This window comes from Muntiacus reevesi, chromosome 20 (genome assembly GCF_963930625.1).
Source record: "Muntiacus reevesi chromosome 20, mMunRee1.1, whole genome shotgun sequence".
In the NCBI taxonomy this organism is placed as follows: domain Eukaryota; kingdom Metazoa; phylum Chordata; class Mammalia; order Artiodactyla; family Cervidae; genus Muntiacus; species Muntiacus reevesi.
In genome coordinates, this window is record NC_089268.1 from 18,299,100 (window position 1) to 18,314,364 (window position 15,265).

A 15,265-nucleotide genomic window follows, 5' to 3' on the forward strand; every position below is an offset into this window, starting at 1 on the left:
TCTCGGGCTGGCTCTAGGTATATCCAGTGCCGCCTTATCATTGCAGCTGGCTTAGTGCTTTTCTCTAGCTCAGGATTTTAACCTACTCTTGGATCTGTGAGAGGGGCCCTTTACCAGAAAAACATACACTCCAGTTTTTTCTTTGAAGTTAGGGTATTTGTAGGTCCTTCCCAGGGATCCAGGTACCTTCTGTGAGGAAGCCCTGCACTATCAGGACTGGGCACACCGGCTCTGATCTTGCAGCCTCCTCTGGTTCTGTGCCCTGTGGGAAGCCCAAAGCTTACCAGGGGGTTCTTTTCCCTTTCAAGCCAAGTGGATGTTCCCTACCATATGGTAGAATGCTGAGCCCCTGTGCCATGAATCAGTCAATCTAAAAAGAAGTGGAAAATTTTATTCAAGTGAAATTTAAGAATCATAACTCTTGAGCATTTCAGAAAGCTCTAAGAACTGTTTTGCCTATTAGAAGTGAAGACACAGTTACATAAGCTTTAAAGGCTTGTCTTAGGAGAATATTGCTCTTTATGGTTGAGTGGAAATTTCTGCCAATGAGGAAAGTTTGGTCAGTGCATAATGCAGCTAGATAGACAATGCACAGTGGCAGGAGAGAAGGCCAAAGGGAAGATTTCTTGGAGATTTCCTTAGTCCAGTGGCTAAAACTCCATGCTTTCAATGCAGGGGGCCAGGGTTCAATCCCTAGTCAGGGAACTAGATCCCAAATGTCTTAAGTTTGCTTGTATGCTGCAAAGATGGAAGATCCCATGTAGAAGACCTGGCTCAGCCAAATAAAACATTTAAGTCTTGCCATAAGGTATGTACTTCACAGTTTCCCTCTGTCAATCTTTAATCTTTTGACAGTGTTAGGTGATGAAGTGTTTGGTCCCTCAAAGCAAGGGTGGCTGCTTGCCTGCTTCAGTGCCATCGGGTCCCTTGATGCCAAGTCCTGATAGCCCGGTTCTCTGGAGGGTTATGCTAGCAAGAGTGTTCGTCAGGAACTGACAGCCAATTCTAGATTGTCCAGTAAGGGACTTGAGCTAAATTTCCTTGCATGTACATTGTGTATGTCCATTATTTTATAGAAAACTATAGATGTGGCCTAGTTTCAAGTCAAACATCTGAACTTCAGAGCAGGAATTTGCCTCTTCATGGGTCTTAAGATGAGGGAACAAATACCATGGCCACATGGTCCTATCACTGGAAAACAGAAACCAGTGTGCCTGTGCTGAAGGCAGACATAGGCTGAAGGCAGACATAATGGCAAGGACTATTTCCCGGGCTGCCTGTAAGTACCCTTGAGCCCGGGGGAAACTTCATTGTGCATCCCCCTAACCATCCTGGGGAGAGCTAAGGTCATAAACTTGTACCAAAACTTGACTGGGTCCTAGTAGGAACTACCAGCCACTAATGTAAAGGATTATATATTACAGAAAGAATCCACCTGCCAGTGCAGGAGACAGGGATTCAATCCCTGGTCTGGGAAGATCCCACACGCTGTGGAGCAACTGAGCCTATGTGCCACAACCATTAGGGCTTCCCTGGTGGCTCAGCGGTAAAGAATCCCTGCCAACGCATCCCCCCGGAGAAGAAAATGGCAACCCACTCCAGTATTCTTGCCTGAAAAATCCCCTGGGCAGAGGAGCCTGGTGCGCTATAGTCCACGTGGTTGCAGAGTTGAACACAACCTAGTGACGACACAACAACAAGATGGCAGAGAGGCGTTGTTAACCGGCTGGTTAAGGGTCTCAGATACTGGCAGTGTAACAGCGTGCAGTGCTGGGCTGTCTTAAAATAATTAGTTTTTGAACCTGCATGTGTTTGAGCCCAAGAAATACATTTGGTTCCTAAGCAAAACCAAGAGCAATTGTCAAAATAGTATACAAGTCTGGTCCAGAATCTTGGGTCATCTGTCTTAGTTCGGATGTCTTATCATGGTCTGGTAGTGCTGGTCTTAGTCAAAGTCAGGTGTCAAAAACAGGAGTTTCAGTTCATTCAGGGAAGGTCTTCTAAAATGGCTTTAAGGAATCCTTTATCCCCATGTCTTTTCCAGTATGAATAATGTTCTGGTTGCACGTGATGGTGAATCCAATCTCATCCAACGTTGGATTACTGTTGTAAAGCAACTATACCCCAAATAAACACACACACAAACACAAAAAAACCCCAAAGTTAGATTACTGTGATAGACTTCAAAAACTGTCCTTTTAATAACTAAACTTAAAAGGAGCTATCTGGGAAGTGAGTCTTAGTAAATACTTCAATTAACAAAGCTAGAATGTTCACTGAAACAATCTTTTTCTAAAATTACCCTCATTTCTACCAAATAAGTGGTTAATTGACCATATAGTTAGCTATACATGACAAAAACTTTAAAAGTCAAGGTTAAAGACTGATTACATTGCAACTGCTGTACTGCTGTGACATACACTAAATCTATGCCTGATATCACCAGGTCATACCAGAATTTTAGGAGTTCCTTATAATTTCTAGTATATATCTATTAAAAATGTTTACCCATATGACAACCTAAGAAGTTTTATCACCACTTGTTTAACAATGCTTCTTATTTAACATACCAAGTAAGTCTAATCAGTTTAATATTCCTCTTTCTGAGATGGGGAGAAAAGTATTTTGAGGTGCTCCAGGGACAATTTAGAAAAACCTCAAAGTTAGCTAGAGAGGTCAAACAAACTTCACTTAGAATTTGATCCTTGGAAAGGTTGTCAAAAGTATCAAAAAGTTTTAAAACACTTGGTCAAACAGAATCACAGGTCACTGTGAAACAATTCCCACTCACTTAACCAAAGTGACAATGAAAGATCTCAAGGGCAAATTCAGGTCACTCAAACACAAACTCATAATCTAGTAACAAAAGCAGTTCAATATTTTAAGAAAAATTTGCCTTCTTAGAAGGCCAAATTCAGGTTTTGTACCACTTTAAAACTTTTTCTTAATTAAGTTCAGTCTTAGCCAGTCTTGACCTTACACAAAACTCTCACAGTGTCGTTTTCCACAAACCTCCACAACTTTCTCTACCTATAAAGAAACAACCAGCTCTAGGACACCACCTTTTTTTTCCCCTTTAACCAAATGCATTTTCATTCCTTATACTTTTCTTTGTTGAAAACACACATCCTACCTTCCTTGCATCCTGAAATGTCTCCCTTATATTTCTTAACCTTAAAACCTTAAATCTCGGGATTTCCCTGGTTGTCCAGTGGTTAAGACTCTGAGCTTCCACTGCAGGGGGCACAGGTTTGATTATTAGTCAAAGAACTAAGATCCACCTGACATGCATAGTATGGCCACCAAAAAAAAAAAAAAAAAAAAAAAAAAAATCTCTAGTGAAAACCAAGAAGCAAGTAATTGTAAACTACTGTGAAATTGGCATTTCCTGATTGACAAACTTATGTGTTAATTTTCCTCTCTTAAGAACTTAGACCTCCCCAACAGTTTAATGTTCTGGGATTTCATCCTATTTGAAATGACCTGGATAGCAAATGAATTCTTGTCATTTAATTTGGTTTAATTTCTAGTTACCAAGATCTGGAGTTATTATTACTATTATTATTACTTTTGCCCCACCACACAGTTTGCTGGAGTTTAGTGAAAGCACCAAGTCCTAGCCACTGGACCATCCAGAAATTCCCTGGTTTGAATTCTTTTAGGTGGCTCAGTTTCTCTCAATGACACGATCATGAGTGCTTGAAGCACTAGGCAATCAGCCTCTGTCATGCCCCCAGATAAGCAGTACTTACTTAATGATCATGGTGGGGTTTCCTTATGGGACTGCTACAGGTCATGGAAACTGATCCTTCAACACTTCAGGGAGATCTGTCATCTATGAGTATCTTGTAAATCGAAGGAGCAAAATGTCCCTTTATTCTTTGGAGATGAAAAATTCAGCCTCGGATTTCACTAGTAAAATTTTGTTTAGACCATATATCAACTCTTTTTTTTTTTCAATTTAAGCCAAATTTGACAAAACCCAGGCACACATTTCCCTGGTCCTCTTGCCCAGACCCCCTAGGTGCCTAGGAAATGCACCAGTGCCCCAAAGACAGCAAGTCTTAAAACCAGCTGAAATAAAAATTTTAGGATCAACACCCAAACAATGAGATCTGAGTATCAGGAAAACTTACCAAGAACTGAGGAGTGTTGAGAAGCTGGTAGGGCTCAATGGGCCCATGCCAGTACCAAGCGCTGGTTCTGAGTAGACCCCAGGTAGCCTCTGGCAGGAATCTCTGACAGCCTGTCGACTATACCAAGCATATGTTAATGAAATGAAAAATAAATCTAAGAGAGAATCTTAAGCTTTTATTTGAGCCAAATTTGAGAATTATAATCCAGAAGAACATCACAGAAAGCTCTGAGAACCATTATGCCCATAAGAAGTCAAGTTATATAAGTTTTTTGAGACACAGGGCTGTACATTAAATGGCATTCTATTGACAACTTACATAATCCAGATCTGAGCACCAAATGACCTCTTATCAAGAAGGAATATTACCTTTAAGGAGTTGTTTTAGGAGAATGTTGCTCTTTACTGTTGAGTGGCAGTTTTGACTGATGGGGAAGGTTTTCAACCGGTAGGGAAGGTTTTGATTGATGCAAAATGCAGATACATAGTGCACAGTAGAGGGAGAGAGGAGGCAAAAGGGCAGAGATTTTTTTGTTAAAATTTTTCTTCTCTTGCCATAAAATATGAATTTTATTTCACAGTTAATTGGCTCAAGAGTTAACCTGCCAGGAATAAATGTTAATCTTATACTATAAAGCACTGTGAAGTCAGATTTATTTAAAATAATGTATCAAAGTCATGAGAAAAGAGCAGTTGTGAGTGTGGAAGCCCAGGGTTTATATCCCAGATCTTATACTAAATACGGGAATGTTCCTACTCTTGCCTATAAAATGGAACTAATATAGTCTTGCCCATCTGCCTGTCATAGTTGAGTATTATTTTAAAGGAGGTTTTAAAAAAATTATGCTCCTCTGTATTGTATACCATAATATATACCATTCCTTGAACAAATTGTGGGACTATCCTTATTTCTGAGAAAAGTTAGTCCTTTTAATTAATGTGTGCTAATATAGGTTCATGAGTCATGAACCAGATATGTTCTAGGTGTAGGTAGAACAAAAAAAAACCTAGTTTCAGGAAGCAAGAGTAGGTACAGTGTGCCAAGTAGCTGATTTAAACAGACTGACATTAAAAGGTAGTTAAAGCTTTTCCTCAGCTCTAGACCCTCTAGCCCCTTTGCCTGACCCAGCTGGTTCTCAGAGCTTAGGGTTCTAGGGGATGTTATTGACTGGTTCTTTTTATGCTTTGAGATTTCATTCATTGTCATTCGAGGGCCAAGTTTTCTCATCAGACCTTTTTTTTACACTGCCTATCTGGAGAATGGTTATCTGAAATCAAAATGCCACTTGGATCCCAAATTCACTTCCACAACCACCATGTATAAATTAAACCAGGAGATAAACACTGACATCTACACTCCTAAGAAATCATTCCCAGTGGGTCAGAACCATTTAGTGTTTCCTAAGTAGCATTAAAAAATGAAAACATATCTATGCACTGCAAGTAGTAAAGTTATGAGATTTGTTTCAATCTATATAAGGACTGAAACAGAGTCTAAAAAGATAATTTTTTAAACTGAGGCTCCCAGGCCAAAGATACAAATGCAAAACCACTGCAGTGATGCTCCCAGGAGGCTGATAGGTAGGGGTGAAAGCACAAAGGAAGAAGAGCAGAGTGGCCAGTACAGGTCTGAGTCTATGTTGGACATGGTCATTCCCTCCAGATCTCAGAAAAACACACAACTTTTAAATTGGAGAATTGTTTTATTTGGTGAATGTTCTGAGCAATCAAGCCTGGGAAGCAGCCTCTCAGACAGCTCCGAGAGACTGCTCCAAAGAGGAAAGGAAGGAGCCAGAATATTCAGGAGTTTTGCAATAAAAATCAGGTAGTCAGAACATCAAAAGATTACCGTTAAAGAAAATCCAAACATCTCAATTTACGAATTTAATACTTTTCTATGTATGGGAAGATGCAAGAGTTTGGGCTTACTGAAACCATTCCTTTGATATGCACCTTAGCTATCCAGGACCAGCATCCTGTTCTTTCCCATCCTGAGTTCCCTCAGGGCTCACCATCAGAGGCAGTTGTAGCAGCTGATAGTTTGATGGCCACAGCCCCTTTTGTTTGTTGATATGGCAGGCAACATTTTTCGTCTACAGTGCTTCCCCTTAGTAATAAAATTCGACCAACATTTGGGAGACATTTCAAGACCAACATGGTCCCATGGTGCTAGGAAGTCTCATTCCTAGATCAGGCCAAGATTCTGTTGATAAGGTACTCAATGTGTTGAGAAGTTTTCTTGGAGCAGGCCCTGTTGACAATCTAAAATTCTCTGGATCCTTTGTCTTACTAGTCTTATTATGATCGAGGAAAGGTTTTTCATTGTTGCTTCTTCCTGTATCTAGAATCACACTATTACGATCATTGATCTATTTCCTCGAGATGTTTAGCCATCATTAATTTTGTTAGAGACCTGGTTACACATTGAGTAATGCAAGGGACAGTCTTATAAACTAGCTGGGATAAGTAATAGAGCTAGTAACATTAATAAGATCACAGTACAACAGAGAGACACACAAACCATAAACAATCTGAAAACAAAGAACAAATTAAAACAGTGATTAGTATGAAAGTGAACATGTTAGTCACTCAGTCATGTCTGACTTATTGTGACCCATGAAATGTTGTCCACCAGCCTCCTTTGTTCATGGAACTGTCCAGGCAAGAATACTGGAGTGGGTAGCCATTCCTTTCTCCAGGGGATCTTCCTGACCCAGGGCTTGAACCCAGGTCTCCTGTGTTGCAAGCAGATCCCTTACCATCTGAGCCACCAGGGAAGCCTGTAACTACTTGTAATTTGGTTTTAATAAGCCATCATGTCCACAGGAGACCTAGCTGGATAAGCCAAATTCTGAGAGCATTAGGTAGAGAGAAAAAGATAAATGTTTCATCTTTATAAAGGTACACTTTATCAACATCAGAGGAAAGGTTTTTCTGGAAAATAAAGATTTAAAGCCAGCATTTTGCAGAAAAACTCATAAAATTATAAATAATGTTTATTTACCAGTTCATTCAGTCCTATGTAATTAATTTCTGATGATCTGGATGAAGTACTCAGGTTTTCCATTAGAGTTTTATAATTTCTTACCCAGTTCAGTGGTATGATCTAAAAGTTATCAGAACTTACATTTGTCAAAATTCCTTTTTATTAATTTTTTAAAAGATTTTCATTTTCTAGAAGCATAAGAGTAAAACTATGACTGTCAACAAATGATAACTTAAATGGCATGTTTAAAGATCTGATTGCAATGCAACTGGCAAGAAATTTGGATATTTCTGTGACATATAACATTTTAATAACTAGAATTATGACTAATAACATTATGCCAAAGCATATCAGAATTTTAGAAAATTCATATAAAACTTGGAATATAACATTTATCCATATAATATAACCTTGGGTTCATCTCCAATCATTTGACAATGTTTCTTAAGTAATGGAACATATCAAATAAGCCTAATTAGCCTACTAGGCTAATTAGGATGCCTTACGGTTCATCTGAAACATCCCAGACTTAACCAGAGGAAAATGAACCTTAAAGTTTGATATTTGGGAAATTTGTCAAAAATATTAACACTTGGTCAAATAGGATCACAGGCTTCCCTGGTGGCTCAGATAGTAAAGAATCTGCCTGTCAATGCAGGAGACCCAGGTTCAATCCCTTGATTAGGAATCCCCTGGAGAAGAGAATGTCTACCCCGCCAGTATTCTGGCCTGGAGAATCTCATGGACAGAGGAGCCCCGAGGGCTACAGTCCACGAGGTTACAAAGAATCAGACACGACTGAGCAACTAACCGTTTCAAATAGGATCATAGGTCACTGTAAAATAATACTCGCTTAACCAAAGTGACAAAAATTTTTTTAAAAAGCAACAAAAAGCAGAACACTTAAAAAAACTTCACACAATCGGTTACCAAAAGCAGTATATCAAGAAAACTTCATTCTCTTAACAGACAAAATCAAATCCAAGCTTGCACCAGCCTACTTTTAATAACATTATACATTTACCTAATTTATCTAATCTGAGCCTGCCCATGTATAAAACTTTTTCATGACTTTTTTTTTAAACAAATCTTCTACAACTTTTTGTATTTGTATTAATTTGTCCATTTTTTTAATCCAAAAATAACCAGCTGTAGAGAATCATTCTTTCCCCTTAATAAAATGTATTTCCATTCCTCATACCTTCTTTTGCTGAAAACACACATCCTACTTCCCTTGCATACTGAAATAGTTCCCTTATTATCTTTAGCAGTTCTAATTACATACTACAACTTTAACCATTATAAATCTTAATCTCAGGATTTCCCTGGTGGTCCAGTGGCTAAGACTGCACTCACCAAAGCTCGATCCCCGGTCAGGGAATAGATCCCACATGCCCCAATGAAGACCTGGGGCATCCAAATAAATAATAAATAAACTTGTTTTTTAAAAACCCTTAATCACTAGCAAAAACCAACAAGCAGCAAGTAGTTATAAATTGTCACATTAGCCTTCCCTGATTGGAATATTCCAAAACCTTTAGAAACATATACCATGATTTCTTTCCTCAATGTGGTACAAGATATGTTTCTAATAAACCCTTAGATTTCTTCTCCTAAGAAGAAAAGTGGTAGACCTGTTTAGCAATTAATGTATCAGCATTTTCTTATTTGAAATAATGTGGAAGTTCAATACATTCTCCTCAGTTAACTTAGCAAAACTCAAGTTACGAAAACTCTGGAGAAACTTTTAGACAGACATAGCCAAGATGTAATTACTTCTAAAAGAGTTCCCTGAAACTCTCATCATAGTTACCTTTATTTTGCAACTTATAAAAAATACTGCCATACCAAGTAAATGTGTTGTTTACACACCATAACAGAAACATGAATCTACTGACCTTTAGTAAACCTAGGTACAATAAAGTCAGTCATGTCTATATGGGTTAAGCCAGCAAGCTTAAGCTACTTTTAACATCAGATTTTATACTATATATAAAATAGATAACCAAAAAGGACCTACTGCATAGCACAGAGAACTATACTCAATATTTTCTTTTCCCTTATCGGAAAAGAGTCTGAGAAAGAAAAAATATATCTATTTGTATGTGTATATATATATATGTATATAAACTGAACCACTGTGCTTCATTCACTAACACCTGAAACTTAACACTTCATAAGTAATGATATGTCAATAAAACATTTTTTAATGAGACATTAATATTGAATATTTCTTAGATCATGTAAACCTGAAATTCATTCTGGCCAGTTTTTTTCATATTTAGAAATATTTAGTTTATAACATCTTACTTTTAAGTCAATTATATAGAGCTCTTTTTAAAATTTAATTTTAATATTTCCTAGAGGTAGAGACATAATAATGTCTCTTACTAACATACACATGGACACATAAACAAACTAGAGATCTCATAGTTTCACTTTAAAACTTAGTTATGAATCAGTTATTACAATATAAGCTTACTAGTTCATAAATAAGTTGGGAGTAAATTAAATTTGCTTGCTAAGATGACAAAGGCTTTATTATTTGTGGAAAAGACTTTTAAGATTTGTATTCGATCTTGATAAACCCTTAAGGAGGCTATGAATTAGATTTTGGTGGCGGGTGCTTTGCAACTGTTTAAGTTTAAAAATGCCACCTTTTCCTTTTTTCCTCCTTGGTTTCAGGTTCTTTCTGAGTCAATTAGGCTCAGTTTCAGAGTTTCAGGTTCTTGTGGGGTTTTTTTTTTTTCTCTTGTGGGTTGTATTTACATTTCTGATTTATCAAGACTTGTGAGCAAAAACTTTTAAATTCCCAAAAACTGATTAGTCACCTAAATAATATTAAAAGATTGATTTGAAAAGATTTCTAAATTTCAGAGTTCTGTGTTCTAGAAGTTTAGGGTTTAATTTATCATGCCTTCAAAAACTTTTCTGGTGGCTCAGAGAATCCGCCTGCAAATACAGAGACATGGGTTCCATCCCTGGATGGGGAAGATCCCCTGGAGAAGGAAATGGCAATCCACTGCCTGGTAAATCCCATGGACAGAAGAGCCTAGCAGGCTACAGCCCATGGGGTTGCAAAGAGTTGGACTTAACTTAGCAACTAAAATAACAAAATCTTGCAAAAGGCATTCAAGAAAGGCTCTCTTTTTGAGTGCATAGGTTAGGCCCAGAGCAAAATCTCTTATTAGCTCCTGAATATGAATTCTCAGGTTCTTTCTTTATATGGCATGGGCTCAGATAATCCTCAGATTTCCTTTAGCATGTTTAATATTTCCTGAGGGGTAGATATATATGCCCCTTCTTATAATATCAAGCAAGGGAAGCATTCCCTAGCAAAACATGTCTATTCCACAATATAATTAAGCAAAAGAGATGTAACTATCAAATATAAAGCCTATGTAAATAAAACAGTTTTTGTTAACTTTCATCTCAATTCTATCAACTTTTATACCTTTAACTTTAATTTTCATTAGGACCCAATCAACAAGTTTTGGTCTTACAAGAATTCTATAGCTCTTCATTTCCCCCGACCATTTTACCTACTTTGTATTTTTATACTGGGGCTCTGGAGTCCCCAGTCGAGTAAGGGATTCAGGCCCTTTTGTCAATCTTTTAACTTAATTAATTAGCCTGTCACCCCAAATAATTGTTGGTCAGGCACCTCAGTGTATTTTTTTTTTCAGCCATTTAAATATATGTTTTAACTGGGGTAAATAGAGTGGATTTGTTTGGTACTCTTTAAAGTTGAAGACCACTAGTGGGTCCCTTTGGCCCATCCAACCTTAGGTAGTGTTTTATCAAACTTTTGATTTAATCCTGTTAACGTCTGTTTTATTTATCCCACTTTCAAGTAACCATCTAAAGATTTCTTTATCCATTTGGGACCGTCACCTTAAAATCTCCACCTTGTTGGGGGAAGTCTGTAGACTTTCCCTTCAGTTTTTTGTTTTCCTGTTAGTCAACCTAATTAATTATTCCAATGTTTTTATTATCATCTATAAGACCCACTGAGGGGAAGAAGAGGCCACAAGAAGGCTTTCCAAACCTTGTTTGTTTTACACTAAGGGAGTTCTTAGGTTAACCATCCTATTTTTTCCCACTTTCCTTTCTCCTCACAGATACCAATAAAACAGTGTTTATAATGAAAGCTCTCTAAAATTTTACCATTAGAGTTTCTCCAATTTAAAGGGTCCATCATCTGGCCATTAATGAGAGGTATCTTAATAGTGACTCAAACCAGTAAGATGCAAGAGGCATTCCCTACAAGAGTGTGTGAAGATGCCACCTAAACAAGACCCAGAAAGTATATTCCCCAAAAATTGTCTAGGAAAGGAAAGGCCTTTGTGGTACCAGCTGCCACCACAAAAGTTAAGATGGCAAAAAGCCTTAGAGGAAAACATAGGAGGTATACTCTTTGACATACAACGACATACATCACAGCAAGATCCTCTTTGACTCACCTCCTAGAGTAGTGAAAATAAAAACAAAAGTAAACAAATGCAACTTAAAAGTTTCTGCACAGCAAAGGAGACAATAAACAAGATTGAAAGACAACCCTCAGAATGGGAGAAAATAATTGCAAACAAAACAACTAACAAAGGGTCAGTTTCCAAAATATACAAGCAGCTCATGCAGCTCAATACCAGAAGAAAAAAAAAAAATGGGTGCAAGACCTAAACAGACATTTCTCCAAAGGACACATAAAGATGGCCAACAAACACATGAAAAGATGCTCAACATTGCTCATTATTAGAGAAATGCAAATCAAAGCTACAATGAGGTATCACCCCACACCAGTAAGAATGGCCATCATTAAAAAATCCACAAACAGCAAATGCTGGAGAGAATGTAGAGAAAAGGGAACCCTCTTGTACTGTTGCTGGGAATGAAAATTGACACAGCCACTATGGAGAACAGTATGAAGATTTCTTAAAAAACTAGAAATAGAACTACCATTTGACCCAACAACTCCACTACTGGGCATATATATACCCTGAGAAAACCATAATTGAGACACCTATACCCCAATATTTCATGGTAGCACTTTTTACAATAGCTAGGACATGGAAGCAACTGAAAGTCCATCGACACATGAATGGATACAGAAATTGTGGTACATATATACAATGGAATATTAGTTAGCTATAAAAAAGAACATACTCGAGTCAGCCCTAATGAGGTGGGTGAACCTAGATCATACTATACAGAGTGAAGTAAGTCAGAAGGAGAAAGACAAATACTGTGTATTAACACATGCATATGGAATCTAGAAAGATGGTACTGAAAACCTATTTACAGGGCAGCAATGGAGCAGCAGACAGACAGAGCAGACACGTGGACACAGTAAAGGAGAGGGTGGGATGAATTGAGAGAAGAGCATGGAAACATATACAGTACCGTATGGAAAACAGATACCGAGTGGGAATCTCGTGTGTGACACAGGGAGATCAACCCAGCGCTCTGTGACAGCCTAGATGGGTGGGAGAAGGGAAGGAGGCTCCGGAGGGAGGGGACATATGTATACCTGTGGCTGATTCACGTTGATGGATGGCAGAAACCAACACAGTATTGTAAAGCAGCTATTCCCCAATTAAAAAATACATATATATGGCAAAGATCCCGTCAGAGTTGGTAGTCAGACAAAAGACTGCTCAGAATCCTAGTCTGTATGACTGGTCTGCCAAGTGTACACCATATGTGCACCTTCTGGATGGCAGAGACCAAGTTCTCAAAACACAAAAGGCCTGAAAAAGATGAGGTAGAATATTTACATCTCAAAGACACAGAGAAATGCAAGTTCCCCCTACAAGGGCTTTTGTTTAAGGTCAGAATTCAGATAAGATGTTTTTCTATCAAGCTGGCTTTTTCTAACTTAACTGCATAGTCAATAAAAGAGCCCTGACTTAAGTCATTTTCAGGGTGGGATTTCCTTTAATTCCCAATTAAGTAGGTATTCGCAAGTATGAACTCTGTACATTCACAAATCTGGCTGGAGTGTTAGTCTGAGGTGGGTTTTCTGATGTCCCTCATTTTTGTTTGAGAGAATCTATTTCCTTTTTTTTTTTTCTATTCCCCATTTTAAAGGTGAATTTCTCGGGGATAAGATTTACCTTTAAATCTTTTATCCCAAAAAATTCTTTTTAAGGTATCCAATTTGAGGAAGGCCTCGGGTCAGCCTCTTACTGAAACATTCAGCCCAGACTCCTTATCTTTTCTACTGGGCAAATCCCAGTGTCTTTCAACCAAGCTCCCTCTGTATCTTTCAGCTGGAGGGTACTTTCTTCCGTGTCTTTCAACAGAGCTCCTCTAGTATCTTTCAACTAGGGAGGTCACTCCCCAATATCTTTGAATTGCAGAGCCAGGTACCTCTTAGACATTGCCAATCAAAATTCGGGATAATCCATCAAAAATCAGGAGATCCGAGAACAAGGAGAGCCTCACCCAAATTCGTCTGAACTCTACGAGGAGGAGGTGGATGGGCACAAGAAGACTCTGCTAGTACCAAGGCTCTATTTCCCCGTAGAGATCAGGCGAAGGAAAGAAGTCTTCTCTGGGTTCCCTCAGTGGTCATCAAAACTGTGGACTGGAAGGGAAAAAAAAAAAAAAGCAAAACCTAAAAGTGGAAAATAGTTTTATTTGGCAGACTGAGAACTCAAACCCAGGAGGCAGCCTCACATAGCTCTGAGGGACTGCTGTGTAGGATATACAAGAGTTTTGCAACAAAATCGGGTAGTCAGACCATCAGAAGATTAAAGAAAACCAGACAGCTCACGTTAAAGAGTTTAGCTTTTCTCATGCATAGGAAGTTATAAGAGTCCGGGCTCACTAAAATCATTCCTTTGCTATGAACCTTAGCTATCCAAGGCCAGTATCTTATTCTTTCCTATCCGCAGGCACCTCGGGGTGCACGGTTGGGAGTGTCTGCGGTGGCTGAGGGCTCAGTAGTAGTCAGGCCAATTTCCTTCATTCTGGGGGTTGTCCCTTGGGGCTGCAGTACTGGCGGATGGGTGGCTGCAGCGTCCTTTGTCGACAGGGCAGCAAAAATTTTCATTCACTGCTGCAAAGGACCTCGAGCCTCAGAAACGGCCGAGCCAGGCTCCTCCAGGGGGCTCCTCTGCCCACCGTCCCCAGTCTGGAACTGTGGCGCTGGGTGCTCCGCGGAGCGTGCGGCCTCCCAGGGCTTGGGTCTCCGCGGGAGTCGGGACGCCGTGGGTTTGTCAAGGGTCGCCGCGACCTGGCGCCTCTCCAGGCCGGGGAGCTCCTGGCCCCCCTGGACCAGCTGCAGGAGCTGCGCAAGTGTCACGGAGGCCGGCGCTGACTCCGCGGGCGAGGGAGCCGGGCCAGACTCGCTCCGACAGCCAGGAGGCTCCATGGCGGGCTCGGAGCCTGGGCGCTTCCGGGTTGGATGGGCGCAACCACCGCCGGAGGAAGTGAAGGGGGGCGCAGACCGTACCAAGAGGCCCAGAGAGCAGGGGGTCAAGCTCCGCGCCGAAACGCTTTACTCACACATAGAGCCCTTAGCTCGACCCAGAGCCCCTGACATAGAATGCTTTATAAGCCGGGAAGGCTTGCACAGAACGGAATTGTATGCGCACACGCCGATACAAGCAAAAAGACCCTAGTTTGCACAGACGCCCGGGCAACTCACCTGCGTTCACGCACAGGCTGAGACTACTGCGTAGACACGTGGCGCGTGATGGGGTGCGGGGATAACTTCCATCCCGGGCCCAGCAGTGCCATACAAAAAATGACGGAGGCGATGTCTTCGCTGGCCTCAGGAGAACTGGGAACAAGCGACGCCCCGGCAGAGCCTCGCGACTCTCCCCCCACGTCCTGCGGTGGAGACTATTCCTGGCGTTCAGAGTGGAGGGGTGAAGATGAAGGCAGGCTAGGAGGGCTACATTCCCTTCAGCTGCTCGGGAAGTCAAAGCCAATAAAACCCAGGTTTCTGTGTTTATCGAAAGCTAGCCTGATCTGGCGTACACCGCCTTAATCAAGCGAGCAAAGCTTAATTACTACTAATTGGACAAACTGGCTTCATCTGTCTCCTGAAGTGATGGAAGCACACTACAGGTTTGGAAACACTAATCTCTGTAGCGTTCCTGCCAAGAACGTTCGCTCTGAATCTAAACTGGAGGAAA

General features: G+C 40.1%; 1 long non-coding RNA gene across 4 annotated transcripts; it reads right to left on the reverse strand.

The window, feature by feature from the left end:
* Window positions 1-75: 75 nt before the first annotated feature.
* On the reverse strand, window positions 76-15,026 carry LOC136151518 (uncharacterized). 4 transcript variants are annotated; one of them, XR_010660058.1, is made up of 4 exons: window positions 14,773-15,026; window positions 4,137-4,253; window positions 3,753-3,879; window positions 76-2,117 (listed from the first exon to the last, which is right to left on the reverse strand). It is a non-coding gene; the product is annotated as an uncharacterized lncRNA (long non-coding RNA). The 4 variants fall into 4 exon arrangements; XR_010660059.1 differs by lacking the exon at window positions 14,773-15,026 and adding an exon at window positions 13,566-14,171; XR_010660056.1 differs by lacking the exon at window positions 14,773-15,026 and adding an exon at window positions 13,235-14,171.
* Window positions 15,027-15,265: the final 239 nt, after the last annotated feature.